The sequence below is a fragment of the Lathamus discolor genome, chromosome 1 (assembly GCF_037157495.1).
Source record: "Lathamus discolor isolate bLatDis1 chromosome 1, bLatDis1.hap1, whole genome shotgun sequence".
NCBI classification, from domain to species: domain Eukaryota; kingdom Metazoa; phylum Chordata; class Aves; order Psittaciformes; family Psittacidae; genus Lathamus; species Lathamus discolor.
In genome coordinates this window covers 75,277,286-75,298,469 of record NC_088884.1, presented here as the reverse complement: position 1 = coordinate 75,298,469, position 21,184 = coordinate 75,277,286, and the positions used below count along the sequence as shown (strand labels likewise).

Sequence of the window (21,184 nt, the reverse complement as noted above, 5' to 3'; positions counted from 1 at the left end):
AAAGCTGAATTGGCAAATCACAGATACCCAGAAGGAACAGTGTCCTGTTTATAAGGAAAGAGTGTGGTTACTGTGGTCAGACAGCCGGGCCAGAGGCCAGGTCATGCCTCTTAAGCATATTTTATCTAACCTCATGTCACAGGCAGGATGTGGGGAATGTAAGATTTTCTCTTCTGAAAGGTAAGGGCCATTCACAGAGAGTGCAGACTGGCAACATTCCCTAGACAGCTGCTTTGCCTTACACCACCTGAACCTCGGCTTCTTAATTAGGGTATCAGAGGAAATTTCCAGACCTGCCAGGATCAGGATTGGTGCAGATCCACCTCGGTGGCTTTCCTCAGGCAGCCAAGAAGGCAAAGGCATGCTGTGACCAGGCCTGAATGGGCCCATTCTTCCTAGCCAACTGCTAAGATATAAGGTATGTCTCTGCTTGGCAAATATGGGGTGTGACTGTGGCATATAAATCATGCATGCAGCAAACATGATCTAGAAACTGTGAGGCTGTAGGCAGAATTCCCCTTGCTCTCACTGCTTGCACTCAAATGCCTGTGCTGCTCTGCCCTGGTGTTGTATAGAGTGGCTGGAAGAAGCCAGCAGGTCTAACAGAAGCACCTCTGCTTGATTAGCTGGAGCTGAGGGGATGTCTAGTGGTGGTATTTTAAGACTCAAATTTCCATGTAACTAGAAGCATCTAGTTTTTTTCCACTGTTGCCACAACTTCCTCAAAAGTGATGGGCAGAGGCAGCAGTGAGATTTCACAGGTGTCTTGCATCAAGTTCCTCTTGTGAAAGAAACTCCGAACTTTAATTGCTAGTTATAGGCAAACTTCAGCTCTTAGTTTCCATGTGGCAATCTCTGTGATGGTAGCAGGGCTTCTAAATGCAAAATGGGCATAACTGGTGCAAAACTGATGTTATCTTCCTGATTTGGCCTTATATGGCCTCCATCTCTACATATGGACACTCTAGACCATAATCAAAAGTCATTTAAACTTTGTCATTCAGATTTTTGCATGTGAATACACAGAGCATGTAAGACATTCATGACTTAAGCAGCACAGTGAGACTCTGCTGTATGACACAGACATGCAGAAATAGGCTGCTGATTTCCCAGTACTGTGCATTGATTTTCTCAGTCATATATCACCTCCCCATGAGCACCAGATGGGGCCTTAGCACAGGGTAAATCTAAAGGAGACACCACCATGTTCCCCCTTATGCATATGCTTGCCTTCTGCTGTGACTGAAGCAAAAAGTAGCAATGCAAAACAACACAGTGAATAACTACTGAAGGGAGATAGAAAGAAGATCACTACTATCCTATTTTCTTTTAGGATTTACAAATATTTTCCTTGGTAAATATTAGGCAGTTGGTGATAAGTTTGCTCTGAAGGAATGTGCTCACTCTTTGGCAAAATGATCTTTGAGGCTGTGTCAATAACCAGTAGAGAAACTTAGGTGCAGCTGTCAGAGTGATGGTCCTCCCTGATGAGGATCATTGCAACAGGTAGATGTGGTAATGTATTACTAAACTGCCTCTTCTTTCTCCCTAGTAGAAGAAATGCATTGTTTCCTCAATGTAAAGGAACTAATTAACTTATTTTTCAGACTATTAAACCATATACAATGTATACATGCTCCACTGATGTGTTCTGGCATTACTGCTGCTGCTGCAATCACAGCAGGGAAGGATTTTGCTGCTCCTGTTGCCATGTTTTCTTGCAGCATGTAATTACACAAAGCTGTCTCTTGTTCTTGGGAGTTTTAATGCATGGTGAAACTTCTGCTCTAGCTCCTTGGCCAGTTTTCTGTTCTGAATCTCAGAATACATATATTTGAATTTATCTTTGCTGTTTTTCAATAATACATTTTCCTTCTTTTTTTTTTTTTTTTCTTTCTCCTACCATGAGGGGTTTTTTTTGCCCTCTTCAAACCAGTGACCAGCAAAAAGACCTTGAGTAAGAATCTCTCGCCTTTAACCATCTAACTTATTCAGCCCAGACTTTTCTCTGCCTTTCTGGCTTGTGTGTGCTCAAGGCCAGTCACTATCTTGATTACAGAATGCCCTTCCATGATGAAACAGCTCTGGTGCTGAGCAGGAAGCACAGGCAGAACTCAGACACATACCTTTCCATCAGAAAAGCTTTCATGCTCCTATGCTTGGAGAAGGATAAAATTCCCCATGGGATGTACTGAAATGGTTCCTTTTCCCATAGATTCACAATGAAATGTGGAGGAGGGGAGGTCTGTTGATTTGTTATTAATTCCTTCGCACCTCCCAGATGTTTCCCATTTATTTTGCTTTTTGAATATTTCGCTTCTGTTTTTTTAATTCTTCCCCATTCTTTTTTTCTCAACATTTTTGCCAAGACATGTGCTAAAATCCATGAAAAGCAGATTAGTGGGTGAGGGTAGTATTATTTCCTCAGTGAAACTCTCCCTGCCACTGCTGGACAAGTGCAAGTTGGTTTAACTTCTTTAATTTCAGGGGTAAGGTAGTTGTAAAGTCACAGTCTTTACCTTTTGCTGTGTGACTTTTTCAAGGCCTGTGAGGTACAGAATGGCTCTGTGAAGGGAAAAGTTAGCAAATGCCTTGTAATTTGTATCAGCAAGCTCTGCAGAGCTGCCTTTCCATTGTAATATCCCATCCTCTGTCACTGCCTCGCTCATCTACACCAACTATCATTACTCTGGGCTGTGCTGCAAAAAGCAAAACCCCTGAAGGAGAAAAGCATCTCTCTCATTGGGAAGAAAGCTTCTGTTTTCTAGAAACTTCAAAACTCACTCCCAGAGTATCTCGTTGCTTTTGGAAGGATTTTGTTGTGTGTTACACTGTGACACACTGCAAATCAATTTGAATTTCCAGACTCTTTTGCTGCACAACGCTCTAATTTCCACTGGTCTCAGTGGACAGATTGGACTTGTCGGCTCTAAGTGAGGTTGGTATCTATGCTCACAATCGGAAATCTTTTCTCCTTTCTCATTACACGTCTGCACGGAGTGTGTATCTATCTAGCTTGGATGTGCTCACCTATAGGCAAAGTCTATCACGGCGGTGTTTGCAAGTAATGCTCAGACCTGTTCGTGGGTTTTCATCCCTGGCTGCTGCTGCCGCCCATCGCTTCTCCCGTGGAGCAAGAGTGCCAGCTGCTGGCTGCTGAGCCGGGCCTGCCGAGGGGGACCGGCTGTACCTGGTGGCTGCCTCCGGGGAGCTTATTGCCGAGGGCATCGGTGCCTGAAACGCAGCATCCCTTTGATGATGGTTTGTGTGCTTAGCAGCAATAGGTCAATTTGTTAGTCCTTGTTTCCATACCAAAATGGAATGTTACTCTATCGTGCGCAGGTAAGCCCATGCCGGCTGCCTTTCTTCACGGCGTTTCTCGAATTCCTCTCAAACCTAATTGTTAATGTTGTTTCAAAGCTCTTCTCCTGATCTTCCAGGGCTGGCTGCTTTGAGGGAGGAGAAGCTTTCTGCTCTGAACAGTGGAAGGGCCATGTAAGGTGTCTTGTGCTCCCTGGGATTTTTTAAGTCATTCAGTTGTGAGGGCAGTTTGCCAACTACAAATCAGAGATGCTCATATATGTTACAGTTACAATGAGCTCTGGGGAAAAAAAGAGTTGGTGGTTGATGTATTTCTGCACAGCGTAGTGCACAGTGGTTTTGGTCAGAAAAAAGGGGGAAGAAAATGGGGAAGGTAGGAAAAGGAAGAGAATGTGCAGGTGCACAGAGAAGTTTCCTTTCATTAGCATTTCAGTGAAATGCTTAAATAGAAAACATGGATTTTATTTTTTTTCCCCAAAAAGAAACATCAAACAGAAAAGTCAGGTCTCTTTCTTTAAAAGTTTCCCATGACAACGTGGTCTTATTTTTGTTTTGCTCCCTAAGGCTTTGCCGTTGCACTGTCTCCTTCCCCTTTTGGCCTGTGGGCTCTTTCTAGAAGTGTTTGCAGGAAAGGGGACATGGATGGAGAAAAAAGAAGATTAAAATAAGAGCTTGAGAGCCTTGCAGAAAAAAGGGGATGGAAAGTGAGTGGATAAAGCAAGAAACCTGGAAGAGATGACTGGAGGAAGTTTGCAGAGGGGAAAAAAAAAAGGAGGGACAGGAGGAGACAGGCAGCCAAGGAAACTGAAAGCGAGTTTGATGAGTCAGGGTTTCTGCGGGTTCCTTACACCTCCCAAAGGGCCATTTTCTACTTCCTCCCAGCCACAAATATCCTTCATAATTTTCTTTGGAACAGAACATGGGACGAAAACAAATAAATTGGCTATTCTTAACCATATATGACAAAACCCGGCTGAAGCACAGGTGAACTTAAGCCACAAGACTTCTTGAAGTCGAGGGCAGAGAACTTTGGCCACCCAGCCGGTTTAGCACTGCTTCCAGCCCTTTGTTACTCTGGTTTGGTTTGGGTGTTTTTCCCCCCATTGCCTTTGTAGAAAAATCCAAAAGAGACAGAAAATGAAATTAAAAAAAAAAAAAAAAAAAAAAAAGCTTTTTGATGCTACATTGAAAGAAAGGAAAAAAGAAATTCTTCCTGTGAAACTGAAACCTCAGGTGAAGCTTATAAATCCTATGGCAAATGTAGCTCTTGGGCAGTCTGCCTCTGTAACCCCACCTGGGAGCTCTGAGGTGGCCCTGGGCACCAGTGGGGATGGCCACCCTACTCTGCTCAGCAGAGGAGAGCTTGTGTGCAAGTGCAATGCTGCTGACATGTGGTGGCTGGGTGCTTTGCTAAATGTCAAGAGTGGGAAACTGGAGCAATTACAGAACAATCTCAGTCAGTTTTCCAAGTCTGTGATATCCCGATCACTGGCAGCACTAGAAATGGTTTGGAAGTGAAATTCAGGTATTGCCTAACTTCTGAGAAAGCAGAAGGCAAATAAGCTGTAATGGAGTGTTTAAGAAACTTTGTGTTTTTTCTAAACAAAACTCAATGTTTTCTGAGGGCCTGATGCATACTTTTGGGACTCTTCCCTGACTTTGAGCATGGTGCAAACATGACAATATCTCAGCTCTCTGCCACTACTATAGCTTTCACTTACTCACCTGTATACTAGCCATATCTTCCCCAGATAGACTCAAAGTCCTATTTCTAACAATCTTGAAAAGAAATAAGAGTGAGAGCAGCAAAAACTATGTTAATGTCTAATTTGGTTCCCATGTATAAGCACTTACTTTACTGTGTAAAAGCTATATCCAGTAGAAATCAGCCATATGTGGCCACAGACCTCACTAACTAAGCACAAGACTGCTACTGCCCTGAACTCAAAAAAATTAGGGAGTTTGGAATTCTTATTTCTTAGCAAATGCTTTTGAATATTCCAGAAAATTATTGTAATTACTTTAATGGCTGTAGGTAGAAAAAGAAGCACTTGAAGCAGTTCAAATCACTACATTAAAGTAGATGTGTGCTGCAAACACCTGCAAGTACACTCCATCAATTTCACTCATGACACATTTTAAAGTAGATTTTGTGGGAGCAAGAGAATGAGGACATCAGGTTTGCTGATTAAATTGGTTTTCTGTCAAGAGAAGTGAATGCCAGACCTGACACAAGGAAATGTGCAGGGGAGAGTGAAGTGTAACCATCTGCTTTCAGGGACAGGAAGCTGTTAGGCTGGCCTAAACCACAACGTGTAACATCACCTCAGTGTCTGGGAGATAGATAATCCAGCCTTCCAAACTCCAGATAATCCTCCTGCCCTTTCTTTCTCCCACACCTCCTCCTGCACAGGACCTGTCCTGGTTTTCCATGTGCTGCCAATAACAGCATATTCATATATAAAGATAGATTTAATGACAAATACAAGAACACAGTTCTATAGTAAGAAGTGTTATTGTAATACTTGTGTTTACAATTTGATATTACCTGACATTTGTCTACATTCCTTTTTTGCTAGTTTGTTTCTTAAATCACCTAATTACCATGTTTTACTTTGAATTGCTGAGTACAGAGGAGTTTTTATTTAGTGTTACAACCTCATTTCACAAAGGGTTTGGGGGTTTTGTAAGAGTTTCGTCATTTACGTTGCTCATTATGAGTCTTTCAGGGTCTGTCTTTCTAAGATTTTATTTGTACCAATAATGGCTGAACTTATAAAATAACAGTTAAAATATTCTCATTAAAAACACAAAAAAAAAACCCCATAGATTGGGCCGACAGCAGGAACTTATTTGAGTTACTAAAGGCATGTCTGAAAGCTTGAGGGTGCGAAGCCAGAAGTGAGTGGAGAACCACCAAAAAAAGCACAGAAACAATGGAAGAGCGCAGAAATGATGGGAGATATACAGGAACTGGACATCTCTTTTGGGAGAGCTGCTCTGATACGTGGATAGACTCCACAACTTAAAGCTGTAAAGTAGGTATGCTTTTATTCAGCTCTGAGACACATGGGGGATAGCTCCTCCAAAGGCATGCGTGCCTCAGCATCATTTCCCTTTACATTTACTCTCTAAAGTTATATATATCCACAAAGTTGCACAATATACCTATACATATTCATGTCCTATCCCCGATTCGTATTATAATGAGCTGGATGGTCCTTTGTGTCTGCGCAGTGCCTTCTAGTGGTCATGGGTGAGGGTCTCAAGATGAAGTAAATGAGTCTCCCTCTTGTGAGTAGGGGTCTTCAAGATGAAGTAAATGAGTCTTCCTCGAGCCTGAACTTTTCACCTCTAGCCATCACGCATGCTCTTTAGGAGTCTGGTCAAAGTCCAAACCACAAAGCTGGTCTTCATTGGAACTAACTGTTCCTCCCCCTTAACAGTCTGTTTCTCCCCTTTATCAGACTGTTTCTCCCCCTTATCAATAGCCTATTGTCCTGGTACTGCATGGCAAGCTTGACAGGTATTTGCAAACAATGCATCCTGTTGAACAGGCAAAATTCCTTTATCCCCCCTTGCACGACCCCCTTGTACAACCGCCCTGTACATTGGTCAACCTTCTGCATCAGCTCCACTTGAAGAAAACCCACAGCAAAGTTTCTAAGGTTATCGAACATAAAACAATGCATATGCTCCGAAGGAAAGATAGATTAGGCCTGGTGGCCTACTAGCTTGCCAGAAGGACTCAGTCCTGTTGGCTCACCTCCCAGCTGGAGACTTGAAGAAATCATTCTGCCTAGTGAGTAGTCAAAAAAACACTCCCTAAGCTTCGTGTTTGACTACCTGTAGCTATGCAAACTGGACATCTGTAAATCGATGGGTCCGGATGGAATGCACCCACGGGTGCTGAGGGAGCTGGCGGAGGTCATTGCTAGGCCACTCTCCATCATCTTTGGTAAGTCGTGGGAAACGGGCGAGGTGCCTGAGGATTAGCGGATGGCAAAGGTCACACCAATCTATAAGAAGGGCAAGAAGGAGGACCCGGGTAATTATAGACCGGTCAGCCTTACCTCCATCCCTGGAAAGATGATGGAACAACTTATTCTTGACTCCATCACTAGGCATATCAAGGATGAGGGGGTCATTAAGAACAGCCAACATGGTTTTATGAGGGGGAAGTCATGTATGACCAACCTTATAGCCTTCTATGAGGAAGTGACTAGGTGGAGGGATGATGGTAGAGCGGTAGATGTAGTTTTTCTTGATTTCAGTAAGGCATTTGATACTGTCTCCCACAGCATCCTCATAGATAAGCTAAGGAAGTGTGGGCTTGATGATCAAGTAGTGAGGTGGATCGAGAACTGGTTGAAAGGAAGAAGGCAGAGAGTTGTGGTCAATGGCGCAGAATCTAGCTGGAGGTCTGTGACTAGTGGAGTTCCTCAGGGGTCGGTGCTGGGACCGGTGCTGTTTAATATTTTCATCAATGACCTGGATGAGGGAACTGAGTGCACCCTCAGCAAGTTTGCTGATGACACAAAACTGGGAGGAGTGGCTGACACACCAGAGGACTGTGCTGCCATTCAGCGAGACCTGGACAGGCTGGAGAGTTGGGCGGGGAGAAACTTGATGAAATTTAACAAGGGCAAGTGTAGAGTCTTGCATCTGGGGAAGAACAACCCCATGTACCAGTACAGGTTGGGGGTTGACCTGCTGGAAAGTAGTGAAGGGGAAAGGGACCTGGGGGTCCTGGTGGATAGGAGGATGACCATGAGCCAGCAATGTGCTCTTGTGGCCAAGAAGGCAAATGGCATCTTAGGGTGCATTAGAAAGGGAGTGGTTAGTAGGTCAAGAGAGGTTCTCCTCCCCCTCTACTCAGCCTTGGTGAGGCCGCATCTGGAATATTGCGTCCAGTTCTGGGCCCCTCTGTTCAAGAAGGACAGGGAATTGCTTGAAGGAGTCCAGCGCAGAGCCACAAAGATGATTAAGGGAGTGGAACATCTCCCTTATGAGGAGAGGCTGAGGGAGCTGGGTCTCTTTAGCTTGGAGAAGAGGAGACTGAGGGGTGACCTCATCAATGTTTACAAATATGTGAAGGGTAGGTGTCAGGATGATGGAGCTAGGCTTTTTTCAGTGATATCCAGTGATAGGACAAGGGGCAATGGGTGTAAACTGGAACATAGGAAGTTCCACGTTAACATCAGGAAGAACTTCTTTACTGTAAGAGTGACAGAGCACTGGAACAGGTTGCCCAGGGGGGTTGTGGAGTCTCCTACACTGGAGATATTCAAGGCCCGCCTGGACAAGTTCCTGTGTGATGTCCTGTAGGTTACCCTGCTCTTGCAGGGGGGTTGGACTAGATGATCTTTTGAGGTCCCTTCCAACCCTTGGGATTCTGTGATTCTGTGATTTTCTTTCCCAGTGAAACAACCACCTGACAGGTCTGATTTGATGCCCTTACACCTCTCCCCCTTGTCCCTAGCCACCCTTGCTTTTTTCCCAAACTCTCCAGGGCTTGGCCTTTTCCTACCAGGGGCTTGGACCCGACACCCTCAGCAGGAGCACAGACTGATGTGAGAAAAGGCATGCAACAAGGCATTGCTTGTGAAGGAAATTGAAATTCTGTGGAACTTTCTTCACTATGTACTGGTGTGTTTCTAATGACAGCCTTGACTCTTTATTGCCAATGTATATAATTGAACCGGATGTCGTGACATTATTTATTATTTTTTTAATTCAACAAAATGAAAATCTTTCCAGGACATGTGGCTGCAATTTTCAAGAGTTGTGTTCTAACCATGTTCTGATTTATTTTACTTTCACACAGACGTGTGTTCCTCCTAAGCTGTATGTTTCTCTGAATAAAGGGAGCAGGCTACAAGCTTTCTTAGCCATTCCAGGCCTTTGCCACTGAGACAACCAGCCTTTTATTGCAAATATATTATTATGCATACAATATATGATTAAAACTGATGAAACTAAACAGTGAAACAGGACCAAAGGAGCTGAGCAGACAGAGAGGAGGAGGGGGCAAAGGACCAGTAGGTCATTGCCTAGAGGTGAGATGCGAGGCTGGGGGAGGCAGAGCGTTGTTATTAGCTTTAGCAGCCATGGGGTTTCACTGCGGTGGGATATGCTGGGAACAGGTAGGGTGGCTGGTTCTGCTGTGGCCACAGGACTGGCTGTCCCTGCAGCGTGAGCCGGGCGGAGCCTGGAGCCGTGATGCCACTAGATGTCCCTTGTCACCCGAGTGATGCAGGCGGCTTGTCCCCCCCCATCCCTGCGTTGCGGGTATAAACGATGTAGTTTTATAGATAAGCCAGTGTTTAAAGAGTTAAATGTGGAGAGAAGTTGTGTCTGCCTGAAGAAGAAAGTCTTGTGTTAGCCTGTGTGTTAATGTTGAGGGTAAAAAAGACAAAGTTGCTTCTTCAACCTCTTTTCATTTAATTTCCCAGTGAAATAATACTATGTTGTAGGGAAGTGTTTGTTCTGAAGGGCTACTTATATCAATATTTCCTGGTGAAAAGAAGGCACACTGAGACATGCTTGTGTGGTGAGCTTTCACACCACATCTTTGGCTAAATTATAGCGCCTCCGACACAGGCTTTTTCAGTGAGAGGTGGGGTCCTGGCAGCCTGCATCCGCAGAGCTGGTGGGGAAGGAAGGCAAGCGTCTGTGGGCTTTCCTTGCACCTCCTTGATAACTTTGTCATCTTAGGGATGTTTATACTGAAAAAGGCCAAGAAAAGAGGTCACTCCTTGTGAAGAGCTGCTGGACAAAAAGCACTTTACAAAGCCAGTAAGCTGTGTGTGAGAGAATATATATAGGGGGAAAGAAATTGGTCTCAATGTGGTTCAGACAGAAGCCAGAGAAATAATATATTAAACCTGTCCTCTTTGCAGACTGCTGGGAGGCAGGAGATCACCTGCTTCATGAGAGCTGGAGTTGGTTGTCGGACACCCAGCAGAGACCTAGCCCCGCAGGGACAGCAGGAAGCACAATGCCATGCTTGTTGGGGTGGTCCCTGTGGCCACCTCTCCATTTCCCTGTGGATCACCCCAGGTTCAGCCCCTCCACCTCACTGGTGCAGACAGAAGTTCAGTGTGCCCCTACAGAGGGGAGAAAAGGCTGAAGGGAGACGAAGCAGTCCCTGAAGGACATCAGCTGGTGTAGATATGTGGCATGGAGCAAGCAGAGCTTAGGGCAAGGGTCTGCAAGCTCTTGGAGACAGTGCCTAGGTGGGACAGAGGGAAATCTCCCAAACATGCTTCCAGCTGGCTTCCTAAAACCTCTCCTTATGCTTCCCAGCCCCTGTGTCATTCAGCATATTCAGCCCCACATGAAACCCACACTGCTTGGCCACAGAGTTTGTGTTTGCCTCTTGGCTTGGCCACCCCTCCAGACAGCTGTTTTGGTCCTACCATGCCACAAGTGCTCTTGCCCCTCCAGACCAGTTTAGCAGCTAGGATAGGTGGGCAACCTCCCCTGCAGTCCTTGAAGAGTTAATTCCTTCCTGTGCTCCAGACCCACCTGTGTTTACACTGCAGTGAAAGCTGTGTTTCCATATGTCCCTACCTCCCATGGCTGGTACCTTGGCATGGACATCTGTGCCTCTCGGCATGCTTGTGCCCTTGCAAAGACTCACCTGAACTTGTGCTGGACAGTTCCTCCTGGTCTCCTGCAGGTCCCCATGAGTCTTATGCACATACCACTATTGCATGCTTGGTGGGGTGTGCGTGCCCCTTAACTACCCAGAAAGCAACTACACCAGTTTATCTGCCCAGACAACATCTAGCACATTATGAGCACTTTTCAAATATAAGTAATAACTGACTGTAATCTGTTTCTTAGGATATGCTGCTGTGGTGTGTGTTTGCACGAACCAAGCTGTTGTGTATTCAGAGTCATAGCTGCCTGCCTGAATGACAGAAATGAAGCATTTGCTGCTTTCTACTTCATTTAAACCTGTGGGAGCCGGTAGTACTCACCCTCCTCACGCACCAAGGTATCCACTTGCCAATCAGGGAGTTCTTCACCAAGTAACATCTGAGCAAATCTCTTAATAACAGAGGAACCACACACAGATTATTGTGATCATAATTTGGCTGATACAGCCTTTATTACTAACAGTGATGTTGGAGATGGAAAACCCAGCTTGATGCTCAGATCCCTGCCGTAAAATCATAAAATAAAGAGGAACAAAATCTGTGAGTGTTATTTGCTACCAAACCTTTGCAAAACACAAAAGTGGAACCATGCCAATGTTACTGCTGGCAATTTTTCAGAGCGGAGCCTCACTCCGAGGTAGGATTAGAAGTGGAAGTGCGTTTTGTGTCTCTGACATTAGTATCATGTTGTTGTGGACAAATGGAGGCTTTACAGTCAGACATTTGTTGATCTCTAGTGTAATTATTGTGCTTTCCTGGCACCTTCAGAGTATTTTTGAGTATCTTCTGCTAGTAGAATAATTAGAAAATAACCTCAGCTGTTGCAAAAAGAAGTGTCTATTTTGCTAATGCAAAGAGGTGACAAAAGAACCGCTTCAGTGGAAGTGCTCTTATGAAAATGGAGAAGTGCAGTCATTTTTCTTTGTTGAGAACGTTGGCGAAGGGAGGCTGGCTTTTACATAGTTTCTTTTGTCCATCCCTGGGAAATGGTTGAATTCTGATAGCAGAAACTTCCCTTCTGGTGGCAGCTGAAAATTCTATAATATAATGTATAGTCATAATGAAAAAAATATATTTAAAATCCCTAACCTATAGCTTGGATTTTGAATGCCAGAATGAGCCTTCAGTACTAAGAAATGAGCCTGCAGTACTAAGAATGCAGAAAAAGCTATTGAATTCTTTTTAACATAAAAAGAGCCACTTGATAAAATCAGTAGCAAATAAGAGGAATGTAAATGCATTTTTAAATCATCTATTTCACTCCCTCTCTTTTTTCATGTTAATATATCCTTGGCTCTTAGTTCACAACTACACACTAATTACAAATGTAAGAAAACCTAACTTACAGTGCTAATTAAACTATGTCACATAGACATCTGGGGAGAATTTCCCATGCTTTCCAGTGTGAATGGAAGGAAAGAGCAGTGGTGCTCACTTTAAACTGGATTCTTTTCTAGCACCTTGCAAAAAGGCTTCATTGTATTTTGATTAATCCATGCTTGGTCCACCTCGGATGTTTCCATGGAAACGGAATTTTTTTCCTTGATGGCAACTGTTAGGCTCAGGCTTCTTGCTGCACAAAACCGCTCCAGCTCCTAAAGAAGTACTTGTTGGAAATTCAATGTGCATAAACAAAACTCCCAAATTCCTTCTTAGTATTATTGTTGTCAGTGCTAATAGAGAACTGTTTTCTTAATGATACACAGTGGTGCCTTTTCACTCCAAAAGAAATTGGAAGAACAGTAGTATTCTTTCCACTGCAAGAGAGCACTTCTCCTGATCCAGAAAAAATTAGCCTGCAAACCTTCCAAAATTAAATTTTAAGAGTTCTGATGTGTGAATATTATTTAGTTCTTGATCCAAATACTTTGGCTGAATAGCTGTTAAAATTCAATTAGTCTTGCTTGGCAGATTGGCAATAATTTGAACGAATTATTTTTGTGTGCCACAATTTGGGTTATGGAGTTTGGTGGAATTTTGGGTTTTGGTTTTGTGGTGGTTTGTCATTTGGGTTTCTTCACCCACCCCCCACCCCCACCTCACCCCCCCCCCAAAAAAAAAAAAAAAAAAAGAAAAAAATTACTCTCTTAATCATGCTCTTGTGATATTTGGAATAGGTTTAAAAATCAACCAACAGAGGGAGCATTTGTGTGCTATTATTAGTTTAACAAAGTGGTTGGAAACACGGCCATCATTTCTTTTTGGACAGCGTTTTTGTTGTGTGAAATTATGAAGATTTCTTGGCCATTAAGTAAAAATAGAAAATGTTTTGGAGTGGTTTAGTTCTCAAAAAAATCCAATCTTAACTTTTGCTGACAGTGCAAGCAAGTATTTTATATTGATTGTCAGATTTATTCTTTGGAAAACTAGAAATTTTAGACCAGAAAGTATTTATTATTTTGGTTAAAAAGTAACCATTGGTTAAAAAAGCATTCAGGAAAACAGTTCAAAGACCTCTAGTTTATATTTACCTTCTATTACAGTGACATCTAGGAGTGTCACCCAGACTTCAACATCTCATCATACAGGAGTCCATAAAAACGTGGAATGTAAATATCCTTTTCACAATAATGCCCTGACACTAGTGGTTGTACGAGTCAGGGCAGAGAGAGGAAAAAAATCTGTTTATTTGTTCATCATTTTTTTGTTTCATGTTTGATCATCATGGCACGGAGTCTGCCAAATGGGAAAATCACTTTGAGAGCAAACCACAGTTTTTAAATTTCTTCCAAGGACATACTAAAACCAGACATTATATATCAAACTAGAGAAAAAAAGGAGAAACCTCAGTGTTTCTTGGTACATCTTGTATATGTTCGCTATTTGAATCTGTTCAACAACAACAGTAATCATCATCATCATCATTTTTTTGCACCCTGTGCTCTACTCTTATCTTTTGAGACACTATTTCCTTTAGCTACTATCTGCACTCTATAATACCTCTCTATTGTCAGCACGAGGTGCGAAGGGACTGCTGCTTTTCACAATGTCTCAGTAGACTGGAGTCATATACCTGACTGAATGATACGGGAAGCTGTGTAAGGTTTTAGAACAGGACAGCAAAGTGAAATAACAGGGACACCAGGCCTGGCTGCAAGTGAAACCTGCTGCTTGAGTGAAACCTGATGAAGGTTCTGAGACAAAGAGGCACAAAAGCACAAACTGTAATCAGTTCTAAGTAACCTTAAGTTTGATGGCTTTGTAATGGAAAATAACTGCAGTGCTTGAAGGTACTTGACATAGTTTTAGGTCCTTAGGACCTTAATACAAAAAATGTAAGAAAAGCAGAATAGAAAAACAGGGCCTGGAGTTGCGGAGTATCCCGGGACTAGCAGATGTCCAGGATGGGAGCAGTTAAACTAACTGATAAGTAGAAGGACAGGATGATTGCTATGTCTGTAATGTTAATTAAGCTGGTGCTTCAAAGACTGCCAGAAGTTATGAAGATTGTTGGGAGAAGTAAATGACCCTCAAAGACCACCATCAAATTTTGTATGCATGCAGGAAACTTTCTGGAAAATGATGCAATTCACACGTAGCCTTATGAATATGTATGTATGCCCAGTGACTATATAAAGATGGCCTGTGTAGCAACACGGTGATACACGTTAAGAGGAGCTATCCCTCGTGTCTCCCGGCGCTGCAATAAAGAATACTTGCTTGTCAACTTGAAACTTTGCTGGCGAGTTTGTTCCTGGAGCTTTCCCTGAATCAGTTCCCTCTGAACATCCCTCTTGGCTGGGAAATGTGACAATGGCCAAAATGGTCATGTAGTCAGGATCTGGTTGTGATGTACCACAAGCTTGACTTTGGAAAACTGGAAGGCCCAGTCTTTGAAGACAGTATTTCTCCTTTATAGGTGGGACTGCTCTGATGACTGCTTATTTTGAACCTCACAAGAATCATGTGGTGGATACTTGGAATTAGTAAGATCTTCCAGTTAGTAAGATTATTTATATTTGTTTTCTTGTAAATTATTGATTCGTGTTTTGGTTTCTAATCTAATAACTGCTTTTTGAGCCGCGGATAGTACTGGAGTTGTTTTGGTCTTTAGTATCATTAATGAGTGAGTTCCTCCCTTATTTGCTAATTCTGGTTCTAAAGGTATGGCGGTTAATTGCATATTTTGTACAACCGTACGTATAAGTTTGGTAAAACATAGAGTTATACAAGGAATAATAAAGGAAGGAATAAAGGTCTTTCCTTCATCATCAATTTCTAAACAACAATTACTAAAATTAAATTTTCCACAAACCCCTCCTTCTTGAGCTAACAAATAATCTAAGGCTAGGCGATTCTGATATATTGTAGTTCTCATTTTGGTATTTTTCTTCACAATTAATCCTAATGCATCTTTCGTTTTATTTACTACTATTTCTACTACAGCTTGTAATCTTATGATCCTATTCAGCATATATATAGGGGTCTGGTATCCCCAGGACCCATCTTCCGCCCAAGTTGCCGGATCATAGTAAGAAATTATTTCTTTGGGTGGCCACTCATTGTCCTTCCAGTTACCAATTTGTAGTTCTCTTTTATATCGTTTCCTTCTTAGTTCATCTGTTTCTGTGTATAACTGGACTCCCAAACGTTCTCCTCGGCTTATAGGTAATAAAAAAGAAACTAGGTCTGATTGTTCCTAATAGACATGATCCTGTCCAATTTTTAAGTAAAAATGCAAGGGCTACTTTACCACAGATCCAATAATGTCCATCTGGAGTGTGCCAACCGTTTGGTATATTAGTTCTATTAGTCCAGTTACGGAATTGGTGATTCATTTCTATAGGATCTCCCCATTTTTCCCAGTCTTTCTTTGTTCTGTTCCATATATAACCTCCTTCACAAAGCAAATTTTCTACTGGTTTGCCATCATTTTCTAAATTTTGCCAACAACTTTTTCCAATTATATTTGTTTGTAAGATCACAGAATCACAGAATCACAGAATCCCAAGGGTTGGAAGGGACCTAAAAAGATCATCTAGTCCAACCCCCCTGCAAGAGCAGGGTAACCTACAGTACATCACACAGGAACTTGTCCAGGCGGGCCTTGAATATCTCCAGTGTAGGAGACTCCACAACCCCCCTGGGCAACCTGTTCCAGTGCTCTGTCACTCTTACAGTAAAGAAGTTCTTCCTGATGTTAACGTGGAACTTCCTATGTTCCAGTTTACACCCATTGCCCCTTGTCCTATCACTGGATATCACTGAAAAAAGCCTAGCTCCATCATCCTGACACCCACCCTTTACATATTTGTAAACATTGATGAGGTCACCCCTCAGTCTCCTCTTCTCCAGGCTAAAGAGACCCAGCTCCCTCAGCCTCTCCTCATAAGGGAGATGTTCCACTCCCTTAATCATCTTTGTGGCTCTGCGCTGGACTCCTTCAAGCAATTCCCTGTCCTTCTTGAACAGAGGGGCCCAGAACTGGACGCAATATTCCAGATGCGGCCTCACCAAGGCTGAGTAGAGGGGGAGGAGAACCTCTCTTGACCTACTAACCACTCCCTTTCTAATGCACCCTAAGATGCCATTTGCCTTCTTGGCCGCAAGAGCACATTGCTGGCTCATGGTCATCCTCCTATCCACCAGGACCCCCAGGTCCCTTTCCCCTTCACTATTGCTGCCTTCTATTATTTCCTTCTTGATTTCTCCAGATTACAGGATTGCTTATGTTACTCTCCATTGCTTCCCACGGCCATCTCTCTCCCTGGTTAGTTCCCCCACAAACATAGCAGTTGGTTACATTCAGTGCTTTAGCTATATTTTACAAAGAGATTTTTAGCAACAGTAGGAATTTCATATTGGACTCCTGTTTCCATTTCATGATAAAATGAGTTGAATAATAAATGATGTTTTATTGATTCCTTAACACTTTCCATAATTTTAATTTGGACTATAGCTCCTGGATCCTTTCCTGTAGCGCATATTTTAATTCCAAATTCCTTAGTTTTCTTATTTTTCCATTTTCCAATATTCATTATAGTTAGATTGAGTAGGGTACATTCGTGTGGTCCACAATCTGAATTTACTGGGACATTTTGAGTAAAGGCTTCCAATTCAGGACAATGATATTCATAACCTCAATTTGTGGTAGCCCAACATACACAGTCCCATCCATATCCACAAAGGTGGCCTCCCAATTAGGGGGTGCAACCGGGGTTTCCATTTATCATACAAATATATTTGGCTAGATTTCAATAATATCTTCTCCATCCTATATCTCCACATCCTCTGGTATCCAGATCTTTGTTAATTGCTTTACAGACACCAAAGAATAGAGGTTAGGGACCTTATTATTACTACTGAGGGGTATGCTCAATTCAGGTTTCCAATTTACAGCAGCTCTCCCTGTTTGTAACTCTATCCAATATAGATAAGGGAGTTCTTTTGGACTGAAACATACTGTTTTATTTTCCCCTCCTCTACAAAGTCCGTATTGAGTTTGGTTGTGTATACAGTTACCAATTATTGTTCCTTTGCATTCGTACACGGTGTGATAGACCAGTGTTTGAGAGGTTATCCTCCCTCATCTGGTTGTAATGATACCTTCACTACAGTTGCTGTGAATGCCCCTAGAAGCCGCAGTGTTTTCCCAGGTGGTTCCTATCAGAACCAAAACCAAAAGAGGTCCGATCAGGATCATAGTGCTCAGCGGTCACAGCCCCAGGGATTGCAGCCCTTGGCAGACCTTTTGAGCTGCAGCACTGATTCCCTCTGGTCTTGCCCTCTCTGGTAAGTCAGAGATATATTTCCCGTTGGCTATTACAGCAATAATATTTGACCCACAACAACTGTTCTAATGAGGTTGTAGTTTCACACCAAATGCAGAAGAACTGCAATTGATTCCTCAAAAATTGTTCCTGGTCTCCTCTACGAGTAATAATATATTTCGAACAACTGGAACACCTGGCCCTAATATATAGGTTACAACGTTTGCAAATAGGACATGTACTGGTATTGGCCCTTATTCTATTATTTACTGAAATGATTTCAGTTGTATCTGCTTTTCCCATATCATATCTACAGGAGTCAATATGAATTCTCTCAGTTACTTGCTTAAATTTTCTTGATAGTTAGCTTGTTGTCCCCAGGTTCAGTCACGACTTTCCAATTCAGTCACTGGAGCCACCCCATGGCACTCCCCCCACCAGGGCAGTCTCACTCCCAGCGTCCAAACTCCTCATAGCACTCACACCGATCCGGTTCCACAGAAGAGGAGGCCACTCCCCCACTTCTGCCCGACGTTCCTCCTCCACCAGTTTCAAAGCAACCAGCGCAGCCGTGGCTATAGCACGCCCCAGCTTTTTCTTTTCTACCTGTTCCTGGTTCCTATACTCTCCATGCTTCCTCCTTCACTCCTGTCCACATTTATTCAACAACCCCTCAGTCCCGTCTGTCAACATGTCTGTTCCCACTTGTTTGCCTGCCCCAGCACCCATCTCATGCTCAAACACAGGAGCAGCGCGAGCTCCCCTCCTTTCCCCCTTGGTTTTCCCTTTTTTATTTTTTTTTTTACAGCTGCTCACCCTGCTCTACAGGGGTTACAGATGCCTGCCTCTGCAACAGCACTTCTGGTTTAACCATTTCTTAACTCTGAATGTGAATGTGCTGCTTGTTGCCAGTGACAGCAATCTCTTCCTATGTATAAATATTAGGACCTAGGAACTGGTCCAATCGTTCAGAAACCCCCAGAGGGTCATCTAACAACCGACTCATTTCCTTTTTAAAGGGTCTTACATCGCTGGTGTTCAGGGGTACTGTTACAAACCCGATTCCTCCTATATTTCTTCCCATCGGAACCTCTTGGAGGGGGAATAAGGTTTCTCTTTCCTCCACATTCTCCTGAGCATTATCACCTTTTTGTGTTCTTATCCTGTTCCTGATGCGACTAGAGAGACAGGAGGATGGGGGAGCCCTTGGAGTAGGGTCTGGTGACAACGGAGGGTAAATATCACCTTCACTATTTCCCGAGTTTTGCCTTTGATGTGGAAGTGGGAAATTATCCAACGGCTCCCATGATGGTTTATTTGGTTTATTTACCTTTCCTTTCTTTTCTTTTAGGGGAAACAACGAAACCGTTACAGACGATAACTCCAGAATGCTGCATAATCACTTTCTTCTTGACTGAAAGGTTCTTTGCCATTAACATATAAATTTAAAGCCTGACAAATCCAATCATCAAAAGATCCAAATATTGGCCAGTACAAATGATCAGGCTGAATTTCCTCTTTAGTCCACACTTCCACACAGTAATGGACCATTTTTTTCCTTACTCTTTCCTTCTTGGGATGGCCAAGATCCCCAGTATTTAATCATTAACCCCAAGGGACTGTCTGGGGGTATTTCTGGTAGTTCGCTCCCTGCTTTATTCCTGGGACCTCTCTGTGGGCCCCTTCTTGGGTGAGAGTTACGACTCCTACTCTGACCCATTTCCCGCTGGGTGTGTCTCCTTTCAATCAACCAATATCACTTCCCTCCTTCAGCGGCCAAGTCCCTAGTGGGAGATTGGAAACGCACCTAGAAGAGGTCCACACTCGCTTCACAGGTCTTCAGTATCCTGGACCTTATTTCCACAGATCCATGTTACTCAGCCCATGTCTCAGGTCATTCACTTCCACATACCGTCTCTTAATTGGGTAGTCAGATCCCAGACAGAGGAAAACTTCCCATATATGCCATTCATACACACACACACACCGGCACCCCACCCAACCGAACGATACTCACAGTCCGTCGTTCTCATCCGGATCTTCACGCACAAGAATTACGGGTATTTTATACTGCAGTTTTCAGGGAGCTCAAATTCCTTGGTTATTGCCTCTCTGTTCGTTGATCTCACGAGACTGTCCGGGACTACCACTCCCGAGCCACAAGTTGTGGGACGCCCCTCGTAAGAGTTATAGTCCTGAGCAGCCACAGAGATCATGTCGGGGTCACCAATTTTGTTATGAAAATTTTGTCTTAGCCATGATCTGATTCAATTATTTTATTACAATTAATTAATATTGAGAGGCAACAAGCAAGCAGCGCTGGGTGCATAGGGGAGTTTCCACTCCACCAGAGACGCACACCAGGGTCTTTGGGGTCTAGTCTCTTCTTGGTCCGGGGTCTCAGCCAACCCCTTCTTCTGTACCCGGATGCCGATGTGGCCCCTTTCCATTATTCTTTTCTTGTTGCTGAGGTCTTTCTCCGATGAAGACGTTGCTGAACTTCTTGGTAATACATTAACGGGGAGATGTCTTTCACATGCAATTAACCACCATCTTAGCCCCATAAATTCCATTCCTTATCTGGTTACTTATCCTGTAACAGGATGTATCTATCTCTTAGTTAGGTAACCCCCTTAAAGCATTCAAGCAGTTAAGCAAAGCACTCTTTAAACAACAAAGCGGTTCCAAGCAGTTGAACAAAGCACCCTTTGAAAAACAAAGCGGTTCCAAGCAGTTAAACAAAGCACCCTTTGAAAAACAAAGCGGTTCCAAGCAGTTAAACAAAGCACCCTTTGAAAAACAAAGCGGTTCCAAGCAGTTAAACAAAGCACCCTTTGAAAAACAAAGCACCCTTTGAAAAACAAAGCGGTTGAGTAAGAGGGATTATTCCCTGGTTTCTTCTTATCTCTCATCATTGTATTGATAGGAACATTTGTCATAATCATGATCATTCCTATACATCCCACACACTGTACAATGGTCACAAGGGGTTCCGATTCCACATAAAGTGCAATGGCGTCAAGAACTCCTAAGCTGCTGACACGAATCATTCCTGTATACCTCACACCCTTTATAGGTGGGACTGCTCTGATGACTGCTTATTTTGAACCTCACAAGAATCATGTGGTGGATGCTTGGAATTAGTAAGATCTCTCAGTTAGTCAGATTATTTATATTTATATATATCTATATATATATTGCTGATTAGATTGGGATGTTACTATTTGTTTTGTCGTTTGTCCTACCCGCTAGAATGAGGGACCCCAAAAACCTCTGGTGTCTCAGGCTCTTGGGGATGGGGAGACACAGAATGATACTAATGGCATTAACACTGTCTTAAAACTCAGTGGGGAGCAATACACTCTGCAGCACTGCCATGTGCAGCAAAGGGAGAACCGTATTTATACGCCAGCAGGCTATTCTGGGTGTGCTAACACTGGGAGTGAGCAGCTGTGAGAAAAACAGAGAATAAGTGGTAGTACACTC

At 43.2% G+C, this 21,184-nt stretch overlaps 1 long non-coding RNA gene across 1 annotated transcript; it reads left to right on the top strand.

Moving 5' to 3' along the window:
• The first annotated feature begins 316 nt into the window (after positions 1 to 316).
• LOC136007215 (uncharacterized) lies at positions 317 to 20,057 on the top strand. Its single transcript, XR_010609529.1, has 3 exons — positions 317 to 418; positions 14,848 to 14,927; positions 19,050 to 20,057. It is a non-coding gene; the product is annotated as an uncharacterized LOC136007215 (long non-coding RNA).
• Positions 20,058 to 21,184: the final 1,127 nt, after the last annotated feature.